The sequence below is a fragment of the Poeciliopsis prolifica genome, unplaced genomic scaffold, assembly GCF_027474105.1.
Source record: "Poeciliopsis prolifica strain line A6 unplaced genomic scaffold, Auburn_PproV2 SCAFFOLD084, whole genome shotgun sequence".
Classification (NCBI taxonomy): domain Eukaryota; kingdom Metazoa; phylum Chordata; class Actinopteri; order Cyprinodontiformes; family Poeciliidae; genus Poeciliopsis; species Poeciliopsis prolifica.
The window spans coordinates 1,328,319-1,342,807 of record NW_026562459.1 but is presented as its reverse complement, the minus strand read 5'-3'; the positions used below and the strand labels follow the sequence as shown (position 1 = coordinate 1,342,807).

General features: G+C 38.1%; 1 protein-coding gene across 6 annotated transcripts in view; it reads left to right on the top strand.

Annotated features, from left to right (window-relative positions):
- Positions 1-14,489, top strand: part of LOC129353113 (disco-interacting protein 2 homolog C) — a 127,552-nt gene that overhangs the window by 47,275 nt on the left and 65,788 nt on the right. The window lies entirely within an intron of this gene.

Sequence of the window (14,489 nt, the reverse complement as noted above, 5' to 3'; positions counted from 1 at the left end):
TAAAGCTGGTAAGTTACTAGTTACTTTCCACCCCTGCTACTAGGTATGAGTGTGTTTGCATAGTTGTTTGTCCTTCGTTTCCCAGGAGATAACAGGACAAACCTTTCAGTAATGAGAACCTTTTTAGTAGCTGGCAGGTTAAGTTGACCTTAAAGAGATCCACACTCTGTATGGCAGGCCGTTTTAACATGTATTCAGTTTGTCTGACCCTCTGTAATTATATTCTAGATCTCTAAAAATGCATTTTGAATATGGTAATTTCAGATACCGACTCAGAAGGTTTTTATTAGTGTTGCAGGCTCAGGATGCAGAGATAACCGCGTTAAGCATCTGTTTGTCCTCCTTTCTCCCTGCAGGATCTTTGGATCTGTAGGCTGATTGTTAAACTACTTTTACAAACGTTTATTTTTTTCAGTCGAGCGACTTTGAGGAGAACCGAGGTCAGTTGGAGAGTCAGTTCCCCTTCCTCCTGATTTATGGTGTGTGTAACGTTTTCCCTCACGTTAACGTGTCATCATGTCTGCACAGAGGTGTGTGGAAAGAGTGTGTGTGAGCAGGTGTGTGTGTGTGTGGGTTTGCGACACCTCAGGATGTCTGCGTCATGACTGGTTTGGCTTCTCGGTTCCCTTCGCTTTTCCCAGCATCCTGTTTTCACACACAAACACACACCTGGATCCTCATCGATCTGAGACGAGTCACGCATTTTTTTTCCCTTTAGGCAACTTTTATTTTATTATTTACATATATATATATATATATATATATATATATATATATATATTATTATATATATATAATTTTTTTTTTTTACAAAGTAAAAGTTTTAGATGCAGATTCACTCCTCAAAGTTGTCAACAATTTGTTAAAAACTGCACTGTTTGCTGAAGCAACAACAAACGCGGCTTTCATTTTGCTGCCAACACTGCAAAAACACAAAATCCAATTTTAGTCCAGTATCTAATGAAAATATCTTGGCACACTTGAGCTGCCATGTTGCTAAAATGTGCTACAGAAATTAACGTAATTTTATTTAAATGTACACAGTGCTGCCTTTTTTGAATTATATAATTAATTGTTAATGAAGCTTAGTTACTTCATTAATTTATCCTGTTTAATGTGGAGAAAATATAAAAAAAAACAAGATTTAAAAGTAATTTGATTTAACTTTAGTGACATTTTAATTTTCCCCCATATTCTATTTCACTTGAATTTTGTTTTGGGATGTAATTCAGTGGAGATTTTAGGTTTTCAAACAGTAGGCCTGTAACGATAACAAATCTTTCTGGATAATACGAAGTTATTGCAATAAACAATAATATTGTTTTGAGACAGTTTTCAAGTAATAATAATAGAATCCATAAAGATCAATAAATTAAATTCTAATGAGCATTAAACATTGAAACTTAAAAAGATTTAAATATACAAAATAAATAAACATACAACAAAAACAACAAATAAAATAAATTCTAAAGTGCCTGGAAACAAAATTCTCCTTCAGAATAAAGGCTAGTTGAGACCAAAATCATCCAGTGTTTGGTATTTAAAAAAAAAGACAATAAATTACAAAAATAGAAATTATTGCAATAATCCTACTGGAGGCTTAATTGTCAATTCTGTTGTTTCTAGATTAAAATAATATCCAAGAGTCCAACGCTGATGGTGCCCAGTCATTTATTGTGGTCAGTATTTATGGAGTATATTTCTCATCTGAGTGCCGTTTTAACGGATTGTTTCCCCTCCAGGGCTCCGTTGAACTGGAACTGGCATTTAGTTTGCAGCCTGAACTGGATTTTCCAGATAAACTGGACCGTTGTGGGCGTGTCCCACCACACTGCCTGCAGGTTGAATAAATAAACCTTTAGAGTCCCGTTACAACAGGTGCAAGTTTATTTGTTTTATCTAACTGTAACGCACATTTCATGTTGTATTTGGCAGAGATTTACGTTTTTGTTGAGAAGTGTGAAGGTCACATAAGGTGGTTGCTTGGTTTACTGGATCTCCCATTTCTCCTGTTATAACATTTAAAAAATACAATTATTAGTAATTAGATGAAAACGAAATGAAAGTTTTTGCTTTTTCTTCCCCGTATAGCAATTTATTAATGCTTGAATAATTTTTGGTTAAAAACATGCATTAATTATGTCTTGATGACTAAAGCTTTCATTTATCAATAAGCCTTAAAAATGATGTTAAAGTTAACTTATATCTTAACTCTACAAATTTTAGTGTATGGTGGTATTTTAGGCTTATTGGAGAATAAAGTGACTAAAAGTTAGCGTCTCGCTTTTAGTTAGTTTTATTTTCAGCACATGCTTTCAAACATTCAACCACATAATAACTAAGAAGCTTCACTATCTGCTCTGACTATTAGCCTCAGGATTCGCTTTTAGAGGCTCAAGTTAGCTGCTAATTTGAAAGTTAGCATCAGAAGTTTTAAACTTATGAGGCTTTTAAATCTAAATTAGCTTCCAGTTTCACTACGTTGTTTAATAATAAGATGTTTCCAGAACTCAAAGGTTTCAGAAATGATTATGGTTGGAAGAAACGATTGTTGATTGTTTTCACTTTGAGTTTAGAGTCACTTGTCTTAACTGTCACCCTTCTCTAATGTTTTGTAAATAAATGTCATACAACTCGTCGCTTTTGCAGTTGAAACACAAATATTGGCTCTCTTTGTTTAAATGTTTTTTTCCATCTGGACTTTGCGAATGTTTGGTGAAGTTGTTACTTTCAGGCTTTGATTTTTGCAATCCCGTCTGTCCTCTGAGGCGCGTTGGGAGTGTGTCACTTTAAGTTAAATGTCAAAGTGACGGAGAGTCAAAGCGCCACCTGTTGATCCTGTGGTGACGCTGGTGATGACTGGCTGCTACGCTGCCGCCATCCGTTCTGATTTTCTTTGCTCCCAGATGGAACCAGTTTGTAAATGTGGCTCATCAGCCTGAGTATTGGTTTGTTGGATGGGCCTGGAACATGTTGCTGCGGTGAACTCATCACAAATATGGCGGCTGAGCTCCCTCTCTCTCTCCCGCTCTCTCTCTCTCTTTTTATTTTTCTCTCCCTCTCTTGCTTCAATCGATTTTTTTTATTTCCCCCCCTGCAGCCTCGAGGCAAGATGTTAACGCTAAAAGTCACGGTGTGTGAATGTGTTCTTATATTTTGCTGCATCACTTGCCTCTACAAAGTCAATTCAGTTCATTTTTTTAGCATAAAATATGTTGCAACACTCACTTTCTTGTCTTTCCAGATTGTGTTTCTCTATTCAGCTGTTCCAGGGACGACCCGCAGGGTTAAATCAATTTTCTTGATACATAGCTAGACTTTCCTTCTATATGACATGGCAGAAAAACAAACCAAGCGGGTTGCAGGGAAATGAAAACAGAAACACATTGAGCTGGGACCAGAGAGGGGAAAAAGCCTGGAGCCTCCCAGGCATTTTACTCATGCAGAGAATGTAATGAAATCTGAGCTACTCTTCCTCTCCTCCGCTCTTCCTCGCTTTTCTCCACAAATATGGCAGATGAAACAGATGTGTGTTTTGCTGATGACTCTCATGTTGACTCTTTAGCATTTTCTCACATTTTATAGGTCAGAAACACTCAGATGTGCCATATTTATGAGATCCAGTGAGGTTTTCTAAAGTTTTTAATTTATTCGCCAAAGCGTGCATACAAAACAAACATTGCAGACTAACAAATAGAGATATTGATATACAAAATAATAACAATTAACGAAGCCTAAAATAAAATTAACAACTATTGGGGCGATTAAAGTGAAAGCAAAAATGTATTAATTTTAAAAAATTAGTATTTTTTTTTTAATCAGGGAAAACTTACTTTAGATGTTGACATGGCGAAATAAATCTGTGATATTTTTGAATTGTCAAGAAGGGCCACACAGAATCATTCTGAAGGCCACAAGTGGCCCCTGAGCCACAGTTTGACCAACTAGATGTTACTGTTGGATCCTGGGAAAAATCAGCATTGTGGCTCACTTTTCATTTATATTCTGTGACTAACACCTTGTTTTCCTGCTCACTATTCACTGGCGCGACTATAATCAATTCAGATAGAGGTTGAATAAAATAAGAGATTTCTTCACTCTGAACTCCCGTCCATCGCCTCAATATCCCTAAATCACCTGCCTGGACTTTATTAATTTAAGAAAAATTTTGTGCTCAAGTGTTGGAAACGGTGTGTGTAGGTGGATGGTGGTTTATGGATCTTAATGGGCTCATCTAAATGTAAATGAGTGGCGAGGAGGAGACAAACTGTCTGCAGCTTGGACGGGAAAATGTTTCGCCGGGAGGCAAATTATGTCTGGCTTCAGGGTTCATTTCAGTTCTTCTGCGTGTTTTACAGCCAAGAAAGGACGATAACTCAGGTGGATTCTGCTGGATTATGTTGGAGGTGTCGTCTAGTTTTTCTTGGTTTAATGAAATATAAAAGTTTGAGCGGTACATTGAAAACAATGTTAAAATGTTAAATTGGGTAGAATTTTCAATGGCGGTCAAGAGACGCTGAATAGTCAAGTTCGTCGCCGTGTTTCGAACAAAAGACATTTCCATCCAAAAGGTTGATGGAAATGTTAAAATTCAAAATAATTTCCTCAATTTTACAAAACTGCAAAAACACAAAATATATATTTTTTATCTAAATGTCTTTGTTTCTCATACTTTAAGTGTACTAACTTAAAAGCAATTTTTCAGCAGCTATGAGTTTGTGTAATGTGAATAATTATTGATTTTAAAAAAGTTCCAGTTTTAAGTGAAATAATCATTTGTTTTAACCAAAATCTACACACCTGCAGTTTTTGTTGAAGTTTCATAAATTTTATATTAAAATATTGAAAGATTTTTTTTTTCTTTTGCTTGATTTTGTTATTTTTCATGTATGTTATTTATATTAATTCATTTTGGTCCCAAAATTTCCGCATAGTTTTATATTTTGGTTCGACTAAAGATGCAATTTTTAAATATTAAATGATTGATGCTTTCAGTCCGTTATAGTTCATTACTGAACTCATTTTTGAGTGAATTTTTATTCTTTTTTCTGAAATACAGCAACACTGTTATTTTTTTAATGCTGCATATTTATACTGCAATAGTGTTAAACTTTTAAAAACATTCAGTTTTCCACCTGCAGTAGCTGTTGGGTTTAAACTGGCAGATGAGCCTCCAGCTGCTCTGTTAGCAGGTCAAACTGGGATTTGTGTGGTTGATTACAGCCCAGTGCTGCAGATACAACCACCCAAGGTCTGACTCAGTGTGTGTGTGTGTGTGTGTGTGTGTGTAAAGGAGGATTAGCTAGCTGTATTAGCCATGTCAGATACACACATGTGGCTGCCGCAGATGCTGCTGAAACTCAATCTGTACAGTTGGAGAGGCATAAAAAAACTTGGATGTACTGGAGGTTCTGGAGGTCCAAACTGGTTCAGGACCAGTCGGGCTGCAGCTTGTTGCATCTCAGGTTTCCGGTTCCAGAATATTCTGGCCCGGATCCAGGATCCGGGAGGATGACGTCCAGCTTCAGATGATATTTCAGCTGAGTTACTGACAGACTTCACATCGCCATCAACATATTATACATAGTCATTTATTTATATTGTCGTTGCTGAAAGTAAGTGCACCCCTTTTCAGTTCTGGGGGGTTTGCATTTCAGAAAATAATCGCAACAGTTTCCACATTAATTTTAATTAATTAATTACATAGATTTGATCACGTTTAACATTTTCCATCACTTTTTAGCAGCAATTTGATGTTAATTCAGGCTTTTTGTGCAATAAATCAATGATAATCTATATCAGGATAGACATAGATATTAATCACATGTCTATAGACAATATACACGTGTCTATAATATTATAGATGTATAGATCATGCAAATATAAGTAACCATTTGTTGCTCTGTACCAGATCAGAGTAATTTGTATCTCCAGTAATTCTGCCTCTTTATTCTGCTAACTTGTCAATGTTTTTTGAAATAGAATCTTTTATTTGGCGATGTCTCTCCTTCAATCTCAGTCGTCATCAGGTTAACTCAGATCTGAGTAAATGATGGATTTTGTGGCGTTTCACACCCAGTTACTGTGGTTGTATTTGGCTGGTTTAGCAGTTACACCCCTAAATTACACATTTCTGCTCCCAGACCAGGTTCAGTTCTCTCTCAACTTATGAAAAAATCGACCGTTCCTCTCTGAGTCGCCCTGCTGAGCCGCAAAAACATTCTGCTCCTATTAGTCATTTCTTATTGTCTTTTTCCTTTTGCTTAAAGCTGAAAGAAAAGCTAAGAAGAAAAACTAAAGGCTTCACTCTGAAATATTAGAAGTTCAGCGGGACGTCGTCTCACCCAATTATTCAACTCAGACTGACTCAGTTCCAACAGAAAGAGACGTCTACTGTTCCTTCCAGTTGTGTTTTTAATCATCTGAGCTTTTGAACCTCCTCTCTGCTTGGAGTCGAGCTTTTCTTCTTTTCAGAAAGAGCTGCAGTTAATGCAGCCGCAGCAAGATTTGACTTGGGACGAACCCTGCAGTGTAAGAGGCGGCACATCGACGATAAAGGGGAAGTTTTTCTGCACGTTTTTATTCTTCGATTTTGGTTTCAACTGATTCTAAAAACAGCCGAAACTTTAAAATAAGAACGTTCAGCTGGTTTTTTTGTTGTCCGGAAAACGAGCCGTTTCTAAAACCTCCCGATTGTTGAGTCAGCTACCCCAATTAGGTCCTGCCTAATTCCACAACACAAGCAGAACTCCATTTGGTCAGCTGGTTTTACCGCAGTAAGTGCTGTGCAAAATGTTTTGTCGTTGACTTACCGTCCAGAAACCACTTGCTGCAATCTTGTTGGCTGTGCAGGAGGCTCCACTTCTGCTTTTCAAAGATGTACAGTTGTATAATTGCGTAGCCATTTTCATGTTTGCAGCAGCTTTTTTGGACTTAAAGTGACGAGATGCCTTAAAACAACTCAATCTGATTATCTAAGAATGGTTTTGTCCAACGATGTTATCGTTCAATCAAGTTGATTTCAGCTTCAAATCTTCACATCAAAAGAGCACAAAATATTATGTCATAAAAAAACATCAGCCAGTCAGCAACTAGAACATTACGCCACCAAAATAACCTTTACACATCAAATAAGTTGCATTTATTATGGTTCGAAAGCAAATTTATTTTACAGTAAATCAATATTTCAGCTGTTTGCATAAAAAAAGTTCAGTTAAATGTAATTGAGTAAATGTAACTTAATGTGCCTTAAAGAAAGTTTGCACATCAGCGGTAAAGTAAGCTGATAAGAGTGAAGTGCAAACAGTTCATGCAGTTTAGAGTTTGCACTCTGCAGCAGCAGGAGTTTTAGAGATCAGCTCGACTCAGATTGAAACCACATTGTTGCAGCAGCACACGCTGGTATTTCCTCCCTGTCAGAGCGCTGGGATGCTGGGTGGAGCCCCGACCGGGGAATGCGAGTGCCTTGCCAAGCAGCACTGCAGCTGACTCTGGTTCAGCACATGGATGGAAATGCCGCCGCTGCTCCCTCCGTGCCAGGCGGGAGACAGCTGTGCTGCTCTGGGAACGAACACCAACACTCAGTGACTAGAAGACAAAACTCTGACTCCTCCCATCTTCTTATTTCAGTTTTTCCACTTTATTGTGGAGCAGAAACATTGATAATTTTTTTATTTGTTGCTTTGCTTCTGAGGGAATAAAGATGTTAGTTGGATTTATTATGAGCAATGGAAGGTCGACATTCTGTTGCATGTTTTAAATAATAAATGTTTTCTTAGAAAAGTCATTAAATTTGTTGTTTATAGAGCTGAACAATAAATCAATAACAGTGTGTTGCTAGATCAATTAATCACATGATAAATTAGAATGAACTCTACAATTTCCATTTGCATAATTTATGGTTTTTTCCTTTTCCTTATTTTGGTCTCAACTTGAAGGACAATTTAGTTTGCAGAGATTTCTTAATTTGTTTTATTTGTTGTTTCTGTTCTGTTTCTTTATTCCGAATATTTAAAAAATGTCTTCCAGTTACAGTGTTAAATGTTCAGTTGGATCTACAGTTTAGTGATCTTTGAGAATGTGTTCTTCTATTATTACGCCATTATTATTATTATTATATTACTTGAAAATAGTCTCAAAACAATATCATCATTTATCGCGGTAGAATTTGTCATTGTGACAATATATGCATCGCAATAAACACATAATCAATATCATTGATGGTACATCTGATATAATATTCCAAATATAGAATATTCAGTGAAGTCCGATTCAGAACCACACAGCATCGCACAGAGTCGTCCTCAGATGCTAACTGAGTAGCATCGCTCGGATTGGCCTCCATCCTTCACTTCCTGTCTCCATCTAACTCTGTTTGATGGTTTTATGCAACCAATGGATTATACTGAGTGTGTGTGTGTGTGTGTGTGTGTGTGTGTGTGTGTGTGTGTGAGAGAGAGAGAAAGACAGTTTAATCTGCAGGAATTATGGTAATTTGTGCTGAGAGACTGTGGGCAGCTGTGATTATGGGGCAGTGGTGTTTAGTGAAATCAAATCCTCGGATTTGATTGAAGCGTAGGGGGCGCTGCCATCACTCATGATCACTTCAACCTGCGGCTTTATTTACCCAGTTAAACGTTACACTCGTTCTGGGCTTCACTGCTGGACCAAACTGGCAGAAAGGCTCCATTAGGGGAAAAAAGCAGTAATGTCTTCCCACACTCTGGTTTTGCACTTTTGAGCTGCAAAACTTTGACTTACTGACCTCTGACCTGCTGGTTGGCACTTTTTGGGTCCAAACTTTGTTCTTCATTCAATAAAAACAGAAGCTCATCTTGTATTTCTGCTATTGTGTGTAAGTAAAATGTATGTAAAGGTTTTATTTTACGATGTCAAATTCAAATTTTCCACATTTTTGTACTTCCATTTGGATTTTTGCTGCTGATAAGAGCACTTAAAAAAATCCACTCGGCTGTTCTTTTTGTCAGTAACCTGACTGAGGTTACCTGCTGAGGTTACCGAGTTAGCATCCCAAACTGAGCTCCAACACATTTGATCAGCTGCTTTTATCAATGTATGCGCTTTACAATGGCTGCTGGAAAAGACAAGTGTTTTGTTGGTGAGTCCCCAGCCAGAAATCACTTGACACGTTATTGTTGATTGTGCAGGAGGCTCCACTACTGCTTTTCAAAGCCATATATACATAAGTATTGTATAATTGTGCATTTGTTTTCATTCATTTTGATTTGTGAGTGCAAAATAGGCGGAACTGAGCAGAGTAAAATCTCATTAATTGTTATTTTGTGCAAAAAATAATGTGGCCGCAGACGCATCCTAAGCTGTTCAACGAAGCGTAACGGGTCATCTTTAAAGGCTTAATATGCTGATCTGCTGAAGGACTGAGCTCCAGTCTCTGCTGCGTTGTAGGATTCCTGGTGAACACAGCTGCTCCGGCGCTTTGCAACCCCCCTGAGATCCACACTCAGCTTCACCGACAGCCACAGTCTGGGTCACTGCTTCCTCCTCCTCCTCCTCCTCTTCCTCTTCATCCTTTTCTTCACATTGCAGCTGGCGGACGTAATTGAAATGAGGAGGAAGCATTTTCTTTGGCATGCACTGACACCAATGCCTATGGCTGTTTTTATTTAGTTTTTTAGGGTTATTGATATTCATGCGGTTCTGCAGCTTCATACTCACACACATCTGGGACAGAAATATCCGGCTCAACAGCTTTTCTGCCAAAGCAATCGAGTTGTAGAGAGATGTTTTGTGTTTTTCTGGGCATCAGGCAGTTTTTTCCTGAATGTGTCCAAATTGTTTCTGTCTCTTACCTCAGAGCCAAACCCTCCGACCACAAACTGCCAACACCGAAGCGACGTCCAAAATCATCCCTCTTATCATTTGAAATTACGGTTGGGCTGTTTTCTATGAATTTATTTGTTTCTAAATACCAATTTTCTTCCTACTTAACAGTAGGAAAGGAATTTTAGAACGAAGGAAAACTGTTTTGAGGACATTACTTTCTAACTGACCAGTTTAGCTTGCCAGCTATCCTAATTTAATTGTTAAATTTAGCATTTAACAGGCTTCATTTTCTCTTGCCACTCTACAAAACAGCTCCTTTAGTATTTACACCACCTCTAGACCACTTTTTCAAATGGCTTGCTTTACCAACCTAATGGCAGAAACAGGACAGCATGTCTTGAAGCGGTATTTGGTTGAAGCCCTGTGAAACACTTTCCCCTCCTTTACAACGCAGCACTTTGTTGCTTGTCGACAGGCGGAGAGGTCTGCGCTGAACTGATCTCAATCAGATCTTTCCCATGATTGGCTGCGTTCTCTCTTCACCTGCCAGCTGCCTTTAGATTCGATCCTTCATTCACTTAAAGAGCTTTTAACTGATTCCTTTCTCCACCACAGACGATGTGGAGATAACAGGTAAAAAGGTCAGCATCTAAACTGAGAACCTCTTGTTTGTGTTTGGGTTGGGCTGATCTGATACCTTCATCACCTTCTGTTATTTACAGTCTGCAACGATGATGGATGGATTGGTGGATCTGCACAGCATTTAATCTTTCTTCTGTTGCAACTTTGCAAATCAAAGTCAAACTTTTCATATCTTCTGTCATGAACTGTAACATTCATGACAGGCTTAGACGCCTCTAAGCCTGAGGAGTCTGAGATGGAGCTGCTGGGCTGCAGGTTCATTTTTCTGAGCATTGGATCCACTGACCTTTGCCTCCTGAGAGGATTGGCAGCTGTCTGTGAATACAGTAGAGCAGGATCATGAATGTTCTTAAAGGGCCGGTTGTGCCAGAATGGATTGATAAAACTTGTTATAATCTGCAATAAACTCCCAATTATGTATTGGCTCAAAATTTTTTGCTAATTTTGTGTAAATTTTCTTGATAAATCTCAAGAGACTGGAGGGACTGATGGATAAAATGTGGCAGTAAACAGATAAAAACTGCCGTGATTTGACTGATAACATAATATTTAAGCACATGTAGAGTCTTGAGGGCCGCATAATAAGCTGTGGCGGGCCGGATTTGGCCCACGGGTCTTGAGTTTGAGACGTGTGCAGGAGGCGACCAGTATTTGTGGGTTTTTTTGAAGGCGGAGTTTCAGAACGAGTAGGAGTTCTTAAAGAGACAGAGCCCCAATTTTAATGCATTTAATTACAAAATCACTTTTTTTTTCAGGTCGTATTTGATATGTGTACCACTTTAATGACAGAAGGTAACATAATTACTGGATTATGCTGTAAAATATGCCTGGAAAACACTAAATAAATATATGAAGATCAATCAGTAGATCTGATCCGCAGCACCTGGTTGTTGTTTTTGTGCTTTCATCTTAAGGACACAGAAACCAAACAATGTCTTGTTTAACTTATCATCTTTGGTAATATTCATATTTTCTGCAGATTGAAGCTTTTATTGAAACTCTGCATCTGTTCTTGGTTTTAGAGGAACTGAAAGTTGGTATCAAAATCTTTTGGCTGATTTTAATCATGAAAGTGATTTTCAGTAAACAGAACCGGGTTTTTGAAGGGAACCAGATTCTTCTCAGTCCGGTCAGGACAGATGAGAACCCGGGTCAGGGGTGAGGTTGTAAAGCAGTCGGTTTGTTTTGGTGATTTATGTGTTTGTCAGAAGTCTAACTGTCACCGTCTCAGCCCTGAAGGTAAATATCATCGGACTGACAGCCGGCTCGGCTTTAAGCACAGGTGCAGACCTGCTGTTTGCATGTGGGTGTCGGACATCAGTACCAAAGGTTATCCTGGTCTATTTCGGGAATTTTATTTGACTGTTGAAGCTCCGATTTTATCCCTCGTTCTTTCAGGCTTGATCTGAATTTCTCACTGCCTTCTGATTTATTTCTGAAATATTTAGAGCAGAAAGTTGCAGGTTTCCACCTTTTGGTGATAAAACTCCATCTGCATCCTGGTGTGATATCTGGATCAGGAAAAGTTCATGTAAATGAAGGCATACACACAGCAGAACGCATCGGGACAGTTTTAGCATTCTGAAAGGTCAGCTAACCCCACCTGTAAGCTGCAAACAAAAAGTGAGCTGCCCTTATTTGCATGCAGAGATCAGATCTCAGCGAGGGAACAGCCCAAACGGCAGCAGAGCATTTGGCATCAGGGGGAAGTCGCTGTTCGGTTCAGGCTAATTCCAGGAGATTAAGTTCCTCTTTTCTCTCTCCTTATAGACGGATTTTAGTTTATAGATACGTTATACATGCAACTATAAACACTTTCACATTAAGAAGGAGAATATATTCTAAAAACAGTTATATTCACAAATGTATATTGTGCTCACAGTATGAAATATTTAGTATAACAACTTCAGATAAGTGAGCAGACTCACTATTTGGCAAGAACCAATTAGTGTTTTTGCATCACTTAGCAGCGCTAACTGTAAAGCAGTAATCGTAAACATTAGTTCTGTTAATAATAAGGCTAACGCTAACTCTAGGGCTAACTTCAATTCAATTGCTTTGAAAAACTACAACCTTAAAGCACAGATTTGATATTGACATATTTTACATGTTCTAACTTTTGTTCCTGAACGTTTCTTGTTCAGAATAAATTTCTCGGAGATGTGGGGCAGACGGACGTCTTCAACCTCTTCAAAATAAGAGCATATAAACACTTAACTAATTGAATGAATTTCTAAAAGTCGATAATTAAAACTTCAACACAGATAACGTGAAAGGTTATGAAACAGTGAATTAAATTGGTGCTGAATGAAAACCTTCTATGAATGCATTTTCATAGAATTCCTGTAAAATATATTAAGGTTTGTGGTTATAACGTGACAGAACGTAAAAATGGTTTAAATGCTTTGGAAGCACACCATATTTTTCCACATTAAAAGTGGAATAATCTTCATAATAATCCTTATTTTTACATCTTAAACAGCCGTCCTCTAAGCAGGGGCGTGTCTGGTTTCTAGATCTTCTGTAATAGTCATTTTAATCCAACCCATGTTGTAATCTTCTATAATAGACACACGACTCTGTTGGAATAAGTGACCCCATGACCCAGATTTTCCACAGCGAAGAGCTGCGCTCGCATCACAAGACTCTGGGCTTGATGAGGGGACTTTCCTCGGACATGTAGGTCAGTCAGCCGCGCCGCCGCGCCACGAGGAAACCGATGTTCGAATTGTTGCGTCCGTCTCTCCCTGCCTCTGCCTCCCTCTTTCCGTTGGATTGTCTGTTTTTGTTTCAAACGCAGGAAGTGAGATCACCCCGCTGGATTTGTTCTTGATTCAAGATGACTTCATTAGTTTGGTCGATCTCCCCTGAGCTTCTTAGCGTTGAATCTGGGAGATGTTTGGATTCTTCGTTGAGTTTCAGTAAAACGTGGAACCAAAAAACATCTGGATGACTTTGCACTCATGAGAAAATGTCAACATGTCGACATGTTATGATCACTAAAATGAGGAAAAAACTGAAGTTTAAGTGATTACGTCTCAGTTTTCAACAGCATTGTCTGCACCAACAGTCAACAAATACATTAAATATACTGAAATGCCAAAGAATTAAAATGAATAACAATGTAATGAACGCTAAGTTATTAGTGTAATAGCTCAAGATTAAGATTAGGAATCTCATAATCTCGTTCTCTAGAAACATTTTTGGATATTTAATCATGTTTTTTAGGACAAGTTTTAGTTTCAAGAATTTTGCAACTTTTGTATGACTTAAAATTTCTATCCCATGTTTTTGTTCTGCAGAAACCCGAGAGTTTCTTGTACACTTTGGTGTTTTTTGCTTTTAGTTAAAAATTTCAGACTTCTGGTTCTGAAAATCCTAAAGATCCAATTTAAAATTGGTTCACCTCATGATTTTAATGGCCTTTTTGTTGCTGATTAATTTTCTCAAATTCTAAAGTTGATTTCCCACCTGATAGTCTGGTACACAAGCTCATTTGTTTTGGTGACTGACCCAGAATACTTTGAACTGTAGTACACTTACCCTTACATATGCATTTGAACCACGCCTGAGTTCACTTTAATCAAACCGAGGCCGAGGTTTGCAGATGGATCAGTTTGCTTTCCTTGGTCCACTAGAGTTTGAAATGAGCCGGACTTTCTAGGCAAACACTAGAGTTCAGTTAAAGTGGGTTAAACAACCGTAATGTCTGTTGGTCCAGTGATTCTAGTGTGTTGGGAACAGATCTAATAATGAGCTTGAAGATTACTGGGCTGAGAACACAGCCTTGTGGAACACCCACTAGGAATCAAGCTCCTTGTAGACTGTTGCTAAAAAATCTTGTGAAGTAGAAACTAACACTAAGCATCAGAATTTGATTTTGCTTTCACACCCCACCAAACAAACTGGACTAAACCTCGCTGGTGTGAAATTAGAGGTGGGTGAAATGGAGTTAAAGTTTTGTCGTATAATTTTGTGGTACCTTCGTGATGGCAATAAATGTGACAAGAGGAACTATTTATTGTCATTTTTAGGTAACTTTA